The sequence below is a fragment of the Hyla sarda genome, chromosome 10 (assembly GCF_029499605.1).
Source record: "Hyla sarda isolate aHylSar1 chromosome 10, aHylSar1.hap1, whole genome shotgun sequence".
Lineage (NCBI taxonomy): Eukaryota > Metazoa > Chordata > Amphibia > Anura > Hylidae > Hyla > Hyla sarda.
The window spans coordinates 114,764,603-114,780,148 of NC_079198.1; the positions used below are offsets into that span (position 1 = coordinate 114,764,603).

Genomic DNA, 15,546 nt, shown 5'->3' on the forward strand with positions numbered 1-15,546 from the left:
TATAAGTGAAATTACAGGTGACCTCTTCTATAAGTGAAATTACAGGTGACCTCTTCTATAAGTGAAATTACAGGTGACCTCTTCTATAAGTGAATTACAGGTGACCTCTTCTATAAGTGAATTACAGGTGACCTCTTCTACAAGTGAATTACAGGTGACCTCTTCTATAAGTGAAATCACAGGTGACGTCTTCTATAAGTGAATTACAGGTGACGTCTTCTATAAGTGAATTACAGGTGACCTCTTCTGTAAGTGAATTACAGGTGACCTCTTCTATAAGTGAAATTACAGGTGACCTCTTCTACAAGTGAATTACAGGTGACCTCTTCTACAAGTGAATTACAGGTGACCTCTTCTATTAGTGAATTCCAGGTGACTTCTTCTATAAGTAAATTACAGGTGACCTCTTCTATAAGTGAAATTACAGGTGACCTCTTCTATTAGTGAATTACAGGTGACGTCTTCTATAAGTGAATTACAGGTGACCTCTTCTATAAGTGAAATTACAGGTGACCTCTTCTATAAGTGAAATTACAGGTGACCTCTTCTATAAGTGAAATTACAGGTGACCTCTTCTATAAGTGAATTACAGGTGACCTCTTCTATAAGTGAATAACAGGTGACCTCTTCTACAAGTGAATTACAGGTGACCTCTTCTATAAGTGAAATCACAGGTGACCTCTTCTATAAGTGAATTACAGGTGACGTATTCTATAAGTGAATTACAGGTGACCTCTTCTATAAGTGAATTACAGGTGACGTCTTCTATAAGTGAAATTACAGGTGACCTCTTCTGTAAGTGAATTACAGGTGACCTCTTCTATAAGTGAAATTACAGGTGACGTCTTCTATAAGTGAATTACAGGTGACCTCTTCTACAAGTGAATTACAGGTGACCTCTTCTATAAGTGAATTACAGGTGACCTCTTCTACAAGTGAATTACAGCTGATGTCTTCTATAAGTGAATTACAGGTGACCTCTTCTATAAGTGAAATCACAGGTGACCTCTTCTATAAGTGAATTACAGGTGACGTCTTCTATAAGTGAATTACAGGTGACCTCTTCTATAAGTGAATTACAGGTGACGTCTTCTATAAGTGAAATTACAGGTGACCTCTTCTGTAAGTGAATTACAGGTGACCTCTTCTATAAGTGAAATTACAGGTGACGTCTTCTATAAGTGAATTACAGGTGACCTCTTCTACAAGTGAATTACAGGTGACCTCTTCTATAAGTGAATTACAGGTGACCTCTTCTACAAGTGAATTACAGCTGATGTCTTCTATGAGTGAATTACAGGTGACCTCTTCTACAAGTGAATTACAGGTGACCTCTTCTATAAGTGAATTACAGGTGACCTCTTCTATAAGTAAATTACAGGTGACCTCTTCTATAATTGAATTACAGGTGACCTCTTCTCTAAGTAAATTACAGGTGACCTCTTCTATAAGTGAATTACAGGTGACGTCTTCTATAAGTGAATTACAGGTGACCTCTTCTGTAAGTGAATTACAGGTGACCTCTTCTATAAGTGAAATTACAGGTGACCTCTTCTATAAGTGAAATTACAGGTGACCTCTTCTATAAGTGAATTACAGGTGACCTCTTCTATAAGTGAATTACAGGTGACCTCTTCTACAAGTGAATTACAGGTGACCTCTTCTATAAGTGAAATCACAGGTGACCTCTTCTATAAGTGAATTACAGGTGACGTCTTCTATAAGTGAATTACAGGTGACCTCTTCTGTAAGTGAATTACAGGTGACCTCTTCTATAAGTGAAATTACAGGTGACCTCTTCTATAAGTGAAATTACAGGTGACCTCTTCTATAAGTGAATTACAGGTGACCTCTTCTATAAGTGAAATTACAGGTGACCTCTTCTATTAGTGAATTACAGGTGACCTCTTCTATAAGTGAATTACAGGTGACCTCTTCTATAAGTGAATTACAGGTGACCTCTTCTACAAGTGAATTACAGGTGACCTCTTCTATAAGTGAATTACAGGTGACCTCTTCTATAAGTGAAATTACAGGTGACCTCTTCTATTAGTGAATTACAGGTGACGTCTTCTATAAGTGAATTACAGGTGACCTCTTCTGTAAGTGAATTACAGGTGACCTCTTCTACAAGTGAATTACAGGTGACCTCTTCTATTAGTGAATTACAGGTGACCTCTTCTACAAGTGAATTACAGGTGACCTCTTCTATAAGTGAAATTACAGGTGACCTCTTCTATAAGTGAAATTACAGGTGACCTCTTCTATAAGTGAATTACAGGTGACCTCTTCTACAAGTGAATTACAGGTGACCTCTTCTATAAGTGAAATTACAGGGGACCTCTTCTACAAGTGAATTACAGGTGACCTCTTCTATAAGTGAATTACAGGTGACCTCTTCTATAAGTGAATTACAGGTGACCTCTTCTACAAGTGAATTACAGGTGACCTCTTCTATAAGTGACTTACAGGTGACGTCTTCTATAAGTGAATTACAGCTGATGTCTTCTACAAGTGAATTACAGGTGACCTCTTCTATAAGTGAAATCACAGGTGACCTCTTCTATAAGTGAATTACAGGTGACCTCTTCTATAAGTGAATTACAGGTGACCTCTTCTATAAGTGAATAACAGGTGACCTCTTCTATAAGTGAATTACAGGTGACCTCTTCTATAAGTGAAATCACAGGTGACCTCTTCTATAAGTGAATTACAGGTGACCTCTTCTATAAGTGAATTACAGGTGACGTCTTCTATAAGTGAATTACAGGTGACCTCTTCTATAAGTGAAATTACAGGTGACCTCTTCTACAAGTGAATTACAGGTGACCTCTTCTATAAGTGAATTACATGTGATCTCTTCTATAAGTAAATTACAGGTGACCTCTTCTATAAGTGAAATTACAGGTGACCTCTTCTATAAGTGAATTACAGGGGACCTCTTCTATAAGTGACTTACAGGTGACGTCTTCTATAAGTGAAATTACAGGTGACCTCTTCTATAAGTGAAATTACAGGTGACCTCTTCTATACGTGAATTACAGGTGACCTCTTCTACAAGTGAATTACAGGTGACCTCTTCTATAAGTGAAATTACAGGTGACCTCTTCTATAAGTGAATTACAGGTGACCTCTTCTATAAGTGACTTACAGGTGACGTCTTCTATAAGTGAAATTACAGGTGACCTCTTCTATAAGTGAAATTACAGGTGACCTCTTCTATAAGTGAATTACAGGTGACCTCTTCTACAAGTGAATTACAGGTGACCTCTTCTATAAGTGAAATTACAGGTGACCTCTTCTACAAGTGAATTACAGGTGACCTCTTCTATAAGTGACTTACAGGTGACGTATTCTATAAGTGAAATTACAGGTGACCTCTTCTATAAGTGAAATTACAGGTGACCTCTTCTATAAGTGAAATTACAGGTGACCTCTTCTATAAGTGAAATTACAGGTGACCTCTTCTATAAGTGAATTACAGGTGACCTCTTCTACAAGTGAATTACAGGTGACCTCTACTATAAGTGAAATTACAGGTGACCTCTTGTACAAGTGAATTACAGGTGACCTCTTCTATAAGTGAATTACAGGTGACCTCTTTTATAAGTGAATTACAGGTGACCTCTTCTATAAGTGAATTACAGGTGACCTCTTCTATAAGTGAAATTACAGGTGACCTCTTCTATAAGTGAAATTACAGGTGACCTCTTCTATAAGTGAAATTACAGGTGACCTCTTCTATAAGTGAAATCACAGGTGACCTCTTCTACAAGTGAATTACAGGTGACCTCTTCTACAAGTGAATTACAGGTGACCTCTTCTATAAGTGAATTACGGGTGACCTCTTCTACAAGTGAATTACAGGTGACCTTTTCTATAAGTGAATTACGGGTGACCTCTTCTATAAGTGAATTACAGGTGACCTCTTCTATAAGTGAAATTACAGGTGACCTCTTCTATAAGTGAATTACAGGTGACCTCTTCTATAAGTGAATTACAGGTGACCTCTTCTAAAAGTGAATTACGGGTGACCTCTTCTATAAGTGAAATTACAGGTGACCTCTTCTATAAGTGAATTACAGGTGACCTCTTCTACAAGTGAATTACAGGTGACCTTTTCTATAAGTGAATTACAGGTAACCTCTTCTATAAGTGAATTACAGGTGACCTCTTCTACAAGTGAATTACAGGTGACCTCTTCTATAAGTGAAATTACAGGTGACCTCTTCTACAAGTGAATTACAGGTGACCTCTTCTATAAGTGAATTACAGGTGACCTCTTCTATAAGTGAATTACAGGTGACCTCTTCTATAAGTGAATTACATGTGACCTCTTCTATAAGTGAATTACAGGTGACCTCTTCTATAAGTGAATTACAGGTGACCTCTTCTACAAGTGAATTACAGGTGACCTCTTCTATAAGTGAAATTACAGGTGACCTCTTCTATAAGTGAAATTACAGGTGACGTCTTCTATAAGTGAATTACAGGTGACCTCTTCTACAAGTGAATTACAGGTGACCTCTTCTAAGCAGAAAGTAACGGGGAGTAAACCCATAGGAAGGGCTCTTAAAATGTAACTTTTACTAATTAGGTTAAAATCCACCAAGATCAGTGACCCATTAAACTGAATTGAATTCTGTAACTGTCTCCCTACCACTGTAGGTTGCGCTCGGGCTCAAGCTGTACCGGACTTCAGTAAAGTACCCTGTGGAGAGTGGAGGTGCCCCCAGGAAATCTGTTGGTCCGGTATTTATCATACAACTTGCTTTGCTTAATGCAGTGTTGGACCTGATTTGATGACTGGATTTTCAGAGTCTATCCATAAATGTATTGAGCATTAAGCATATTTAAATATTTGGACCCTCTCTCTATTATACCTTATGGTCTAATATACCAGACCGAATGAGTAATGGTACCTTTATAACTGTTTCCACTGAGGAAGCTGCTTTATGCAGCAGAAACGCGTTGGGCTATATACATATATTGGTACGTTACATCAGAATTTAATTCAGTTTTAATGGGTCACTGTTCTCGGTGTAAATTACTGGTGACCTGTTCTATAAGTGAATCACAGGTGATGTCTTCTCTAAGTGAACCACAGGTGACAGGCCCTAATATGGGTCCCGGTGGGTCCAGTGGGCAAAGGCAGCACCTTGACAGGGGTGGCCTAATTTATTTATGTATTTATTTTTTGTAACACCACCGCAAATCCTGCAGTGTGTCCAGTGAGGGCCGCTCTTCCCCTGTGAGTACACTGTGCAGGGGACACCTCACCCTTATATGTGGCCGCAGGAGGCTCTGTGCAGGGATAAATCTGATCCTTCGGCCCCTAAACCATAGCTCTGCCTCCTCCTCCAGCTCAGGATGCTGTCCAGTCTCCACATGTAGTATGTGGGTCAGTCTGTATACGAGTCCACTCCACCCACTGTGTAACATAACTCCTGTTTGTCCACCAGATATCAGTATTGTCAGGATCTGTATTCATTATACCACGTTTTACCACAATTTGTATAATTGTGCCATTTTGCAGCAATTTTGGAAGAATTTGCCTGGGGTCCACAAGACTCTATTTACACCCCTGGGGTTAACCTCTAATACCCCTTACAATTCTCTTAGGGCTTCTCTGTGGACACCCTTTTTCATAGGGACCCCTATGTAACCTCAATGTTTAGGGGCCTGATTGGAAGTCTGGTCTGAATGTATTTTTTTTTTTTTTTTTTGCTTTAAAGGGGTACTCCACGGGAAAACTGGTGCCAGAAAGTTAAACAGATTTGTAAATGACTACTATTTAAAAATCTTAATCCTTCCAGTACTTATCAGCTGCTGAATACTACAGAGGAAGTTCTTTTCTTTTTGAATTTCCTTTCTGTCTGACCACGGTGCTCTCTGCTGACACCTCTGTGCATTTTAGGAACTGTCCAGAGAAGGAGCAAATCCGCATAGCAAACCTATTCTGCTTTGGAGAGTTCCTGACATGGACAGAGGTGTCAGCAGAGAGCACTGTGGTCAGACAGAAAGGAAATTCAAAAAGAAAAGAACTTCCCCTGTAGTATACAGCAGCTGATAAGTACTGGAAGGATTAAGATTTTTAAATAGAAGTAATTTAAAAATCGGTTTAACTTTGTGGCACCAGTTGATTAAAAAAAAAAATATATGTATATATAGTGTTTTCCAGCGGAGTACTCATTTAAAGGGTGGGCAAAAGTAAAAGGCTTTCAGTGTACCCCACAGTGGTCGGGAGAAGTCCTTATAGTGGTCTGTAGAATAAAAGGAAAGAGAATGTCCACAATCTGAGAAGACATCAGCTGTAGTCCCTGGATAGAGGACCTGAGTCTTGTTCTGACCTGTCTGGCAAAGCGTTACTGTCATTATGAAAAACGTTTTGCAAAAGTTTGATTGGTCGGGTCTTATTGGGGCTTTACTGTATGTAGGCTGGTAGGGTATGTGTGCCAGAGCTGCTTTCTAGTCCCAGTCCCTTTCTGTACATAGGCCACACAGAAAGACCACACTGGGAGTTGTAGTTTATATTCAGGGCCGCCTCTGCCTATAGGCAAAATAGGCAGCCGCCTAGAGCGCCCTCTGTATGGGGGGCACCGCTCTGTCAGCTGCAATAAAGTTAGCCAGCATCTGAAGCACCTGCCCAGCAAGCAAAACCATGCCAAGCTACCCCCACCCCACCTGTACTATAATAATCGTATTTTTTTAGCCTGCTGGAGGAGCGCGGCGCCATTTCCGAGGCAGACAGGGGCAATCATCAAGGTCTGATCCATCCAACATCACGCGCTCCTCCATACATTGGAGCCAAAGGGGTCAAGGGGTGGCAAAATTAGCTTTCGCCTAGGGTGGCAAAAATCCTTGCACTAGGCCTGTTTATATTGTACATTTACATTCTGACAAGCAACATCAACTTAAAGGGGTACTCCGGTGGTCAACGTGTTTTTCCGTTTGTGACTTACCCTATTTGTTTTGTTTCATTTCTATTCTTGTTGTTTAGACGACTCTATTTACGTTCTTTGTTGTCTTTTTATCCCCCACTTTGTTTTCCTATCTTTGCTTCTATTTCCTGTTTCTTGCTGTGCTGAAAACTACAAATCCCAGCATGCCACATGCCTTGCTGGTTTGGGGCAGCTCCTTTTTTTTATTATTTGTTTGTTCCACCCTTTACCCACCCTACTATTTTCCCAGGTCGGCCCCCTTATACACAGCACACTGATATAATCAGCCTTGGTTGGGATACACTGGCATACACACACAAAAGAGACTACAACTCCCAGCATGTGTCATTCAGGAGTCTTCAGTATAACACCAGCATGCTGCCTCTGTATTCTCCTGGGGGTTGTAGTTCACCACACCTCTATAGGGCATACACCAGTGTTTCCCATCCAGGGTGCCTCCAGGTGTTGCAAAACTATTACTACCAGCCTGCCCAGACAGCCAAAAGCTGTCTGGGCATGCTGGGAGTTGTAGTTTTGATACAGCTGAAGACACCCTGGTTGGGAAACAATGCACTTTGTTTGTAATATACTGAATTGGCAAGAACAGTGTTTCCCAATCAGTGTGCCTCCATCTGTTACAAAACTACAACTCCCAGCATGCCCAAAGGCTCTCAGGGAATGCTGTGAGTTGTAGTTTTACAACAGCTGGAGGCACACTGGTTTGGAAACCCTGGTGTAACATGATGTATATGCTGAATAGGCTAGGACAGTGATTCCCAGCCAGTGTTGCAAATCTACAACTTCCAGCATGCCCAAAGTCTGTCAGGGCATGCTGTGAGTTGTAGTTTTGCAACAGCTGGAGGCACACTCGTTTGTAAACACTAGCATACACACACATAATAGATAATACAACTCCCAGCATGTGTCATTCAGGAGTCCCCCCCCCCCCTCCCCCTTCACATATAGAGATCATTCCCAGTATGAGATTTCTTCCCCTGCAGTCCATACATCCCCGGCCCGTGCACCGAGTCATCCTCCCCTTCACATAACACTTATCTTCTCTGTGAGGTCCTTCTCCTGTGCAGACCTGTGTCCTTAGAATACAGAGCAGGGGGAGGGGAGGGGAGGAGCTGTGTATGTCCTCTCTCCCCCTGCTCTGGCTTCTTTCTCTCATGCAGACCTGCGTCCTCCGGGTGGGGGAGACGAGGGGGCGTGGCTTCTTTCTCTCATGCAGACCTGCGTCCTCCGGGTGGGGGAGATGAGGGGGCGTGGCTTCTTTCTCTCATGCACACCTGTGTCCTCCAGGTGGGGGAGACGAGGGGGCGTGGCTTCTTTCTCTCATGCAGACCTGCGTCCTCCGGGTGGGGGAGACGAGGGGGCGTGGCTTCTTTCTCTCATGCACACCTGCGTCCTCCGGGAGGGGGAGATGAGGGGGCGTGGCTTCTTTCTCTCATGCACACCTGCGTCCTCCGGGAGGGGGAGATGAGGGGGCGTGGCTTCTTTCTCTCATGCACACCTGCGTCCTCCGGGTGGGGGAGATGAGGGGGCGTGGCTTCTTTCTCTCATGCAGACCTGCGTCCTCCGGGTGGGGGAGATGAGGGGGCGTGGCTTCTTTCTCTCATGCAGACCTGCGTCCTCCGGGTGGGGGAGACGAGGGGGCGTGGCTTCTTTCTCTCATGCACACCTGCGTCCTCCGGGAGGGGGAGATGAGGGGGCGTGGCTTCTTTCTCTCATGCACACCTGCGTCCTCCGGGAGGGGGAGATGAGGGGGCGTGGCTTCTTTCTCTCATGCACAACTGCGTCCTCCGGGTGGGGGAGACGAGGGGGCGTGGCTTCTTTCTCTCATGCAGACCTGCGTCCTCCGGGTGGGGGAGACGAGGGGGCGTGGCTTCTTTCTCTCATGCAGACCTGCGTCCTCCGGGTGGGGGAGACGAGGGGGCGTGGCTTCTTTCTCTCATGCAGACCTGCGTCCTCCAGGAGGGGAGACGAGGGGGCGTGGCTTCTTTCTCTCATGCAGACCTGCGTCCTCCGGGTGGGGGAGACGAGGGGGCGTGGCTTCTTTCTCTCATGCAGACCTGCGTCCTCCGGGTGGGGGAGACGAGGGGGCGTGGCTTCTTTCTCTCATGCAGACCTGCGTCCTCCAGGAGGAGAGACGAGGGGGCGTGGCTTCTTTCTCTCATGCAGACCTGCGTCCTCCGGGAGGGGGAGACGAGGGGGCGTGGCTTCTTTCTCTCATGCAGACCTGCGTCCTCCAGGAGGGGAGATGAGGGGGCGTGGCTTATTTCTCTCATGCAGACCTGCGTCCTCCGGGAGGGGGAGATGAGGGGGCGTGGCTTATTTCTCTCATGCACACCTGCGTCCTCCGGGAGAGGGAGATGAGGGGGCGTGGCTTATTTCTCTCATGCACACCTGCGTCCTCCAGGAGGGGAGATGAGGGGGCGTGGCTTATTTCTCTCATGCACACCTGCGTCCTCCGGGAGAGGGAGATGAGGGGGCGTGGCTTCTTTCTCTCATGCACACCTGCGTCCTCCGGGAGGGGGAGATGAGGGGGCGTGGCTTATTTCTCTCTGCAGGGAGATCGCGGGGGGTCTCAGCAGCGGGCCCCCCGCGATCAGACATCTTATCCCCTATCCTTTGTATAGGGGATAAAATGTTTTTGCCCGGAATACCCCTTTAATCTACACCTCTGACTATAACAACACCCTTATCGTCATCCTGTCTGGCAATGTGAAGTCATCAATCTATTGCGTCATCTGAAACCATCAAGATCTCCGAGTTCCTTGTCTGCCCCAGAAAGAAATCAGGACAAGTAATTGATTTACTGTGGATTGTGACAAAGGACAAGTACATGTCCCACATATCATCTAATCCAATCATCATATCACTGTAGGATAACACAATGTTCAGTATTTGTCCTCCAAATATGCAAAAGATTAGAGGCCTCGCCCACTATACCTGGCGGAGAATCCTATATAAGTATTGTTGCACAGTAGATATAATACTATTGTTACGCCGAGCGCTCCGGGTCCCCGCTCCTCCCCGGAGCGCTCGCTTCACTCTCTCCGCTGCAGCGCTCCGGTCACGTCCTCTGACCCGGGGCGCTGCGATCCCGCTGCCAGCCGGGATGCGATTCGCGATGCGGGTAGCGCCCGCTCGCGATGCGCACCCCGGCTCCCCTACCTGACTCGCTCCCCGTCTGTTCTGTCCCGGCGCGCGCGGCCCCGCTCCCTAGGGCGCGCGCGCGCCGGGTCTCTGCGATTTAAAGGGCCACTGCGCCGCTGATTGGCGCAGTGGTTCCAATTAGGGTAATCACCTGTGCACTTCCCTATATTACCTCACTTCCCTTGCACTCCCTTGCTGGATCTTGTTGCCTTAGTGCCAGTGAAAGCGTTCCTTGTGTGTTCCTTGCCTGTGTTTCCAGACCTTCTGCCGTTGCCCCTGACTACGATCCTTGCTGCCTGCCCCGACCTTCTGCTACGTCCGACCTTGCTTCTGCCTACTCCCTTGTACCGCGCCTATCTTCAGCAGCCAGAGAGGTGAGCCGTTGCTAGTGGATACGACCTGGTCACTACCGCCGCAGCAAGACCATCCCGCTTTGCGGCGGGCTCTGGTGAAAACCAGTAGTGGCTTAGAACCGGTCCACTAGCACGGTCCACGCCAATCCCTCTCTGGCACAGAGGATCCACTACCTGCCAGCCGGCATCGTGACAGTAGATCCGGCCATGGATCCCGCTGAAGTTCCTCTGCCAGTTGTCGCTGACCTCACCACGGTGGTCGCCCAGCAGTCACAACAGATAGCGCAACAAGGCCAACAGCTGTCTCAACTGACCGTTATGCTACAACAGTTACTACCACAGCTTCAGCAGTCATCTCCTCCGCCAGCTCCTGCACCTCCTCCGCAGCGAGTGGCCGCTCCTGGGATACGCTTATCCTTGCCGGATAAATTTGATGGGGACTCTAAGTTTTGCCGTGGCTTTCTTTCCCAATGTTCCCTGCATCTGGAGATGATGTCGGACCTGTTTCCCACTGAAAGGTCTAAGGTGGCTTTCGTAGTCAGTCTTCTGTCCGGAAAAGCCCTGTCATGGGCCACACCGCTCTGGGACCGCAATGACCCCGTCACTGCCTCTGTACACTCCTTCTTCTCGGAAATCCGAAGTGTCTTTGAGGAACCTGCCCGAGCCTCTTCTGCTGAGACTGCCCTGTTGAACCTGGTCCAGGGTAATTCTTCCGTTGGCGAGTATGCCGTACAATTCCGTACACTTGCTTCAGAATTGTCCTGGAATAATGAGGCCCTCTGCGCGACCTTCAAAAAAGGCCTATCCAGCAACATTAAAGATGTTCTGGCCGCACGAGAAATCCCTGCTAATCTACATGAACTCATTCACCTAGCCACTCGCATTGACATGCGTTTTTCTGAAAGGCGCCAGGAACTCCGCCAAGATATGGACTCTGTTCGCACGAGGCGTTTCGTCTCCTCGGCTCCTCTCTCCTCTGGTCCCCTGCAATCTGTTCCTGTGCCTCCCGCCGTGGAGGCTATGCAGGTCGACCGGTCTCGCCTGACACCTCAAGAGAGGACACGACGCCGTATGGAGAACCTCTGCCTGTACTGTGCTAGTACCGAACACTTCCTGAGGGATTGTCCTATCCGTCCTCCCCGCCTGGAAAGACGTACGCTGACTCCGCACAAAGGTGAGACAGTCCTTGATGTCTACTCTGCTTCTCCACGTCTTACTGTGCCTGTGCGGATGTCTGCCTCTGCCTTCTCCTTCCCTGCTGTGGCCTTCTTGGACTCTGGATCTGCAGGAAATTTTATTTTGGCCTCTCTCGTCAACAGGTTCAACATCCCGGTGACCAGTCTCGCCAGACCCCTCTACATCAATTGTGTAAATAATGAAAGATTGGACTGTACCATACGTTTCCGCACGGAGCCCCTTCTTATGAGCATCGGATCTCATCATGAGAGGATTGAACTTTTGGTCCTCCCCAATTGCACCTCGGAAATTCTCCTTGGACTTCCCTGGCTTCAACTTCATTCCCCTACCCTGGATTGGTCCACTGGGGAGATCAAGAGTTGGGGGTCCTCTTGTTCCAAGAACTGTCTAAAACCGGTTCCCAGTAACCCTTGCCGTAACTCTGTGGTTCCTCCAGTAACCGGTCTCCCTAAGGCCTATATGGACTTCGCGGATGTTTTCTGCAAAAAACAAGCTGAGACACTACCTCCTCACAGGCCTTATGATTGCCCTATCGACCTCCTCCCGGGTACTACTCCACCCCGGGGCAGAATTTATCCTCTCTCTGCCCCAGAGACTCTTGCCATGTCCGAATACATCCAGGAGAATCTAAAGAAGGGCTTTATCCGTAAATCCTCCTCTCCTGCCGGAGCCGGATTTTTCTTTGTGTCCAAAAAAGATGGCTCCCTACGTCCTTGCATTGACTACCGCGGTCTTAATAAAATCACGGTTAAGAACCGCTACCCCTTACCCCTCATCTCTGAACTCTTTGATCGCCTCCAAGGTGCCCACATCTTCACTAAATTGGACTTAAGAGGCGCCTATAACCTCATCCGCATCAGAGAGGGGGACGAGTGGAAAACGGCATTTAACACCAGAGATGGACACTTTGAGTATCTGGTCATGCCCTTTGGACTGTGCAACGCCCCTGCCGTCTTCCAAGACTTTGTCAATGAAATTTTTCGTGATCTGTTATACTCCTGTGTTGTTGTATATCTGGACGATATCCTAATTTTTTCTGCCAATCTAGAAGAACACCGCCAGCATGTCCGTATGGTTCTTCAGAGACTTCGTGACAACCAACTCTATGCCAAAATTGAGAAATGTCTGTTTGAATGCCAATCTCTTCCTTTTCTAGGATATTTGGTCTCTGGCCAGGGACTACAGATGGATCCAGACAAACTCTCTGCCGTCTTAGATTGGCCACGCCCCTCCGGACTCCGTGCTATCCAACGCTTTTTGGGGTTCGCCAATTATTACAGGCAATTTATTCCACATTTTTCTACCATTGTGGCTCCTATCGTGGCTTTAACCAAAAAAAGTGCTGATCCCAAGTCCTGGCCTCCTCAAGCAGAAGACGCCTTTAAACGACTCAAGTCTGCCTTTTCTTCGGCTCCCGTCCTCTCCAGACCTGACCCTTCCAAACCCTTCCTATTGGAGGTTGATGCCTCCTCAGTGGGAGCTGGAGCTGTTCTTCTACAAAAAGATTCTTCCGGGCATGCTGTCACTTGTGGTTTTTTCTCTAGGACCTTCTCTCCAGCGGAGAGGAACTACTCCATCGGGGATCGAGAGCTTCTAGCCATTAAATTAGCACTTGAGGAATGGAGGCATCTGCTGGAGGGATCAAGTTCTCCTGTTATTATCTACACCGACCACAAGAACCTCTCCTACCTCCAGTCTGCCCAACGGCTGAATCCTCGCCAGGCCCGGTGGTCTCTGTTCTTTGCCCGATTTAATTTTGAGATTCACTTTCGTCCTGCCGATAAGAACATTAGGGCCGATGCTCTCTCTCGTTCCTCGGATGCCTCAGAAGTTGATCTCCCTCCGCAACACATCATTCCACCTGACTGCCTGATCTCCACTTCTCCTGCCTCCATCAGGCAGACTCCTCCAGGGAAGACCTTTGTTTCTCCACGCCAACGCCTCGGAATCCTCAAATGGGGTCACTCCTCCCATCTCGCAGGTCATGCGGGCATCAAGAAATCTGTGCAACTCATCTCCCGCTTCTATTGGTGGCCGACTCTGGAGACGGATGTTGGGGACTTTGTGCGAGCCTGCACTATCTGTGCCCGGGATAAGACTCCTCGCCAGAAGCCCGCTGGTTTTCTTCATCCTCTGCCTGTCCCCGAACAGCCTTGGTCTCTGATTGGTATGGATTTTATTACTGATTTACCCCCTTCCCGTGGCAACACTGTTATTTGGGTGGTCGTTGATCGATTCTCCAAAATGGCACATTTCATCCCTCTTCCTGGTCTTCCTTCTGCGCCTCAGTTGGCTAAACAATTTTTTGTACACATTTTTCGTCTTCACGGGTTGCCCACGCAGATTGTCTCGGATAGAGGTGTCCAATTCGTGTCTAAATTCTGGAGGGCTCTCTGTAAACAACTCAAGATTAAATTAAATTTTTCCTCTGCATATCATCCCCAGTCCAATGGACAAGTAGAAAGAATTAACCAGATCTTGGGTGATTATTTGCGACATTTTGTTTCCTCCCGCCAGGATGACTGGGCAGATCTCCTTCCATGGGCCGAATTCTCGTATAACTTCAGGGTCTCTGAATCTTCCTCCAAATCCCCATTTTTCGTGGTGTACGGCCGTCACCCTCTTCCCCCCCTCCCTACCCCCTTGCCCTCTGGTCTGCCCGCTGTGGATGAAATTTCTCGTGACCTTTCCATTATATGGAGAGAGACCCAAAATTCTCTCTTACAGGCTTCTTCACGCATGAAGAGGTTCGCGGATAAGAAAAGAAGAGCTCCCCCCGTTTTTTCCCCTGGAGACAAGGTATGGCTCTCCGCTAAATATGTCCGCTTCCGTGTCCCTAGCTACAAGTTGGGACCACGCTATCTTGGTCCTTTCAAAATTTTGTGTCAAATTAATCCTGTCTCTTATAAACTTCTTCTTCCTCCTTCTCTTCGTATCCCTAATGCCTTTCACGTCTCTCTTCTCAAACCACTCATCCTCAACCGTTTTTCTCCCAAATCTGTTCCTCCCACTCCTGTTTCCGGCTCCTCGGACGTCTTCTCGGTCAAGGAAATTTTGGCTGCCAAAAAGGTCAGAGGGAAAAATTTTTTTTTAGTAGACTGGGAGGGTTGTGGTCCTGAAGAGAGATCCTGGGAACCTGAGGACAACATCCTTGACAAAAGTCTGCTCCTCAGGTTCTCAGGCTCCAAGAAGAGGGGGAGACCCAAGGGGGGGGGTACTGTTACGCCGAGCGCTCCGGGTCCCCGCTCCTCCCCGGAGCGCTCGCTTCACTCTCTCCGCTGCAGCGCTCCGGTCACGTCCTCTGACCCGGGGCGCTGCGATCCCGCTGCCAGCCGGGATGCGATTCGCGATGCGGGTAGCGCCCGCTCGCGATGCGCACCCCGGCTCCCCTACCTGACTCGCTCCCCGTCTGTTCTGTCCCGGCGCGCGCGGCCCCGCTCCCTAGGGCGCGCGCGCGCCGGGTCTCTGCGATTTAAAGGGCCACTGCGCCGCTGATTGGCGCAGTGGTTCCAATTAGGGTAATCACCTGTGCACTTCCCTATATTACCTCACTTCCCTTGCACTCCCTTGCCGGATCTTGTTGCCTTAGTGCCAGTGAAAGCGTTCCTTGTGTGTTCCTTGCCTGTGTTTCCAGACCTTCTGCCGTTGCCCCTGACTACGATCCTTGCTGCCTGCCCCGACCTTCTGCTACGTCCGACCTTGCTTCTGCCTACTCCCTTGTACCGCGCCTATCTTCAGCAGCCAGAGAGGTGAGCCGTTGCTAGTGGATACGACCTGGTCACTACCGCCGCAGCAAGACCATCCCGCTTTGCGGCGGGCTCTGGTGAAAACCAGTAGTGGCTTAGAACCGGTCCACTAGCACGGTCCACGCCAATCCCTCTCTGGCACAGAGG

The 15,546-nt window shown here is 47.6% G+C and overlaps 2 protein-coding genes across 6 annotated transcripts in view; one reads left to right on the forward strand and one right to left on the reverse strand.

Moving 5' to 3' along the window:
- LOC130294180 (pulmonary surfactant-associated protein C-like) overlaps positions 1–8,063 on the reverse strand; it is a 125,750-nt gene extending 117,687 nt beyond the window's left edge. Inside the window, exon 1 of one of the 5 annotated variants that reach the window (XM_056543683.1) lies at positions 8,029–8,063. The gene's annotated coding sequence lies outside the window, so the exon portion shown is untranslated. Of the gene's footprint in view, positions 1–6,962; positions 7,111–8,028 lie in introns of those variants that run through there. The other 4 variants (XM_056543688.1, XM_056543681.1, XM_056543687.1 and 1 more) reach the window with 4 other exon arrangements.
- LOC130293234 (uncharacterized) overlaps positions 1–15,546 on the forward strand; it is a 72,669-nt gene that overhangs the window by 24,787 nt on the left and 32,336 nt on the right. The window lies entirely within an intron of this gene.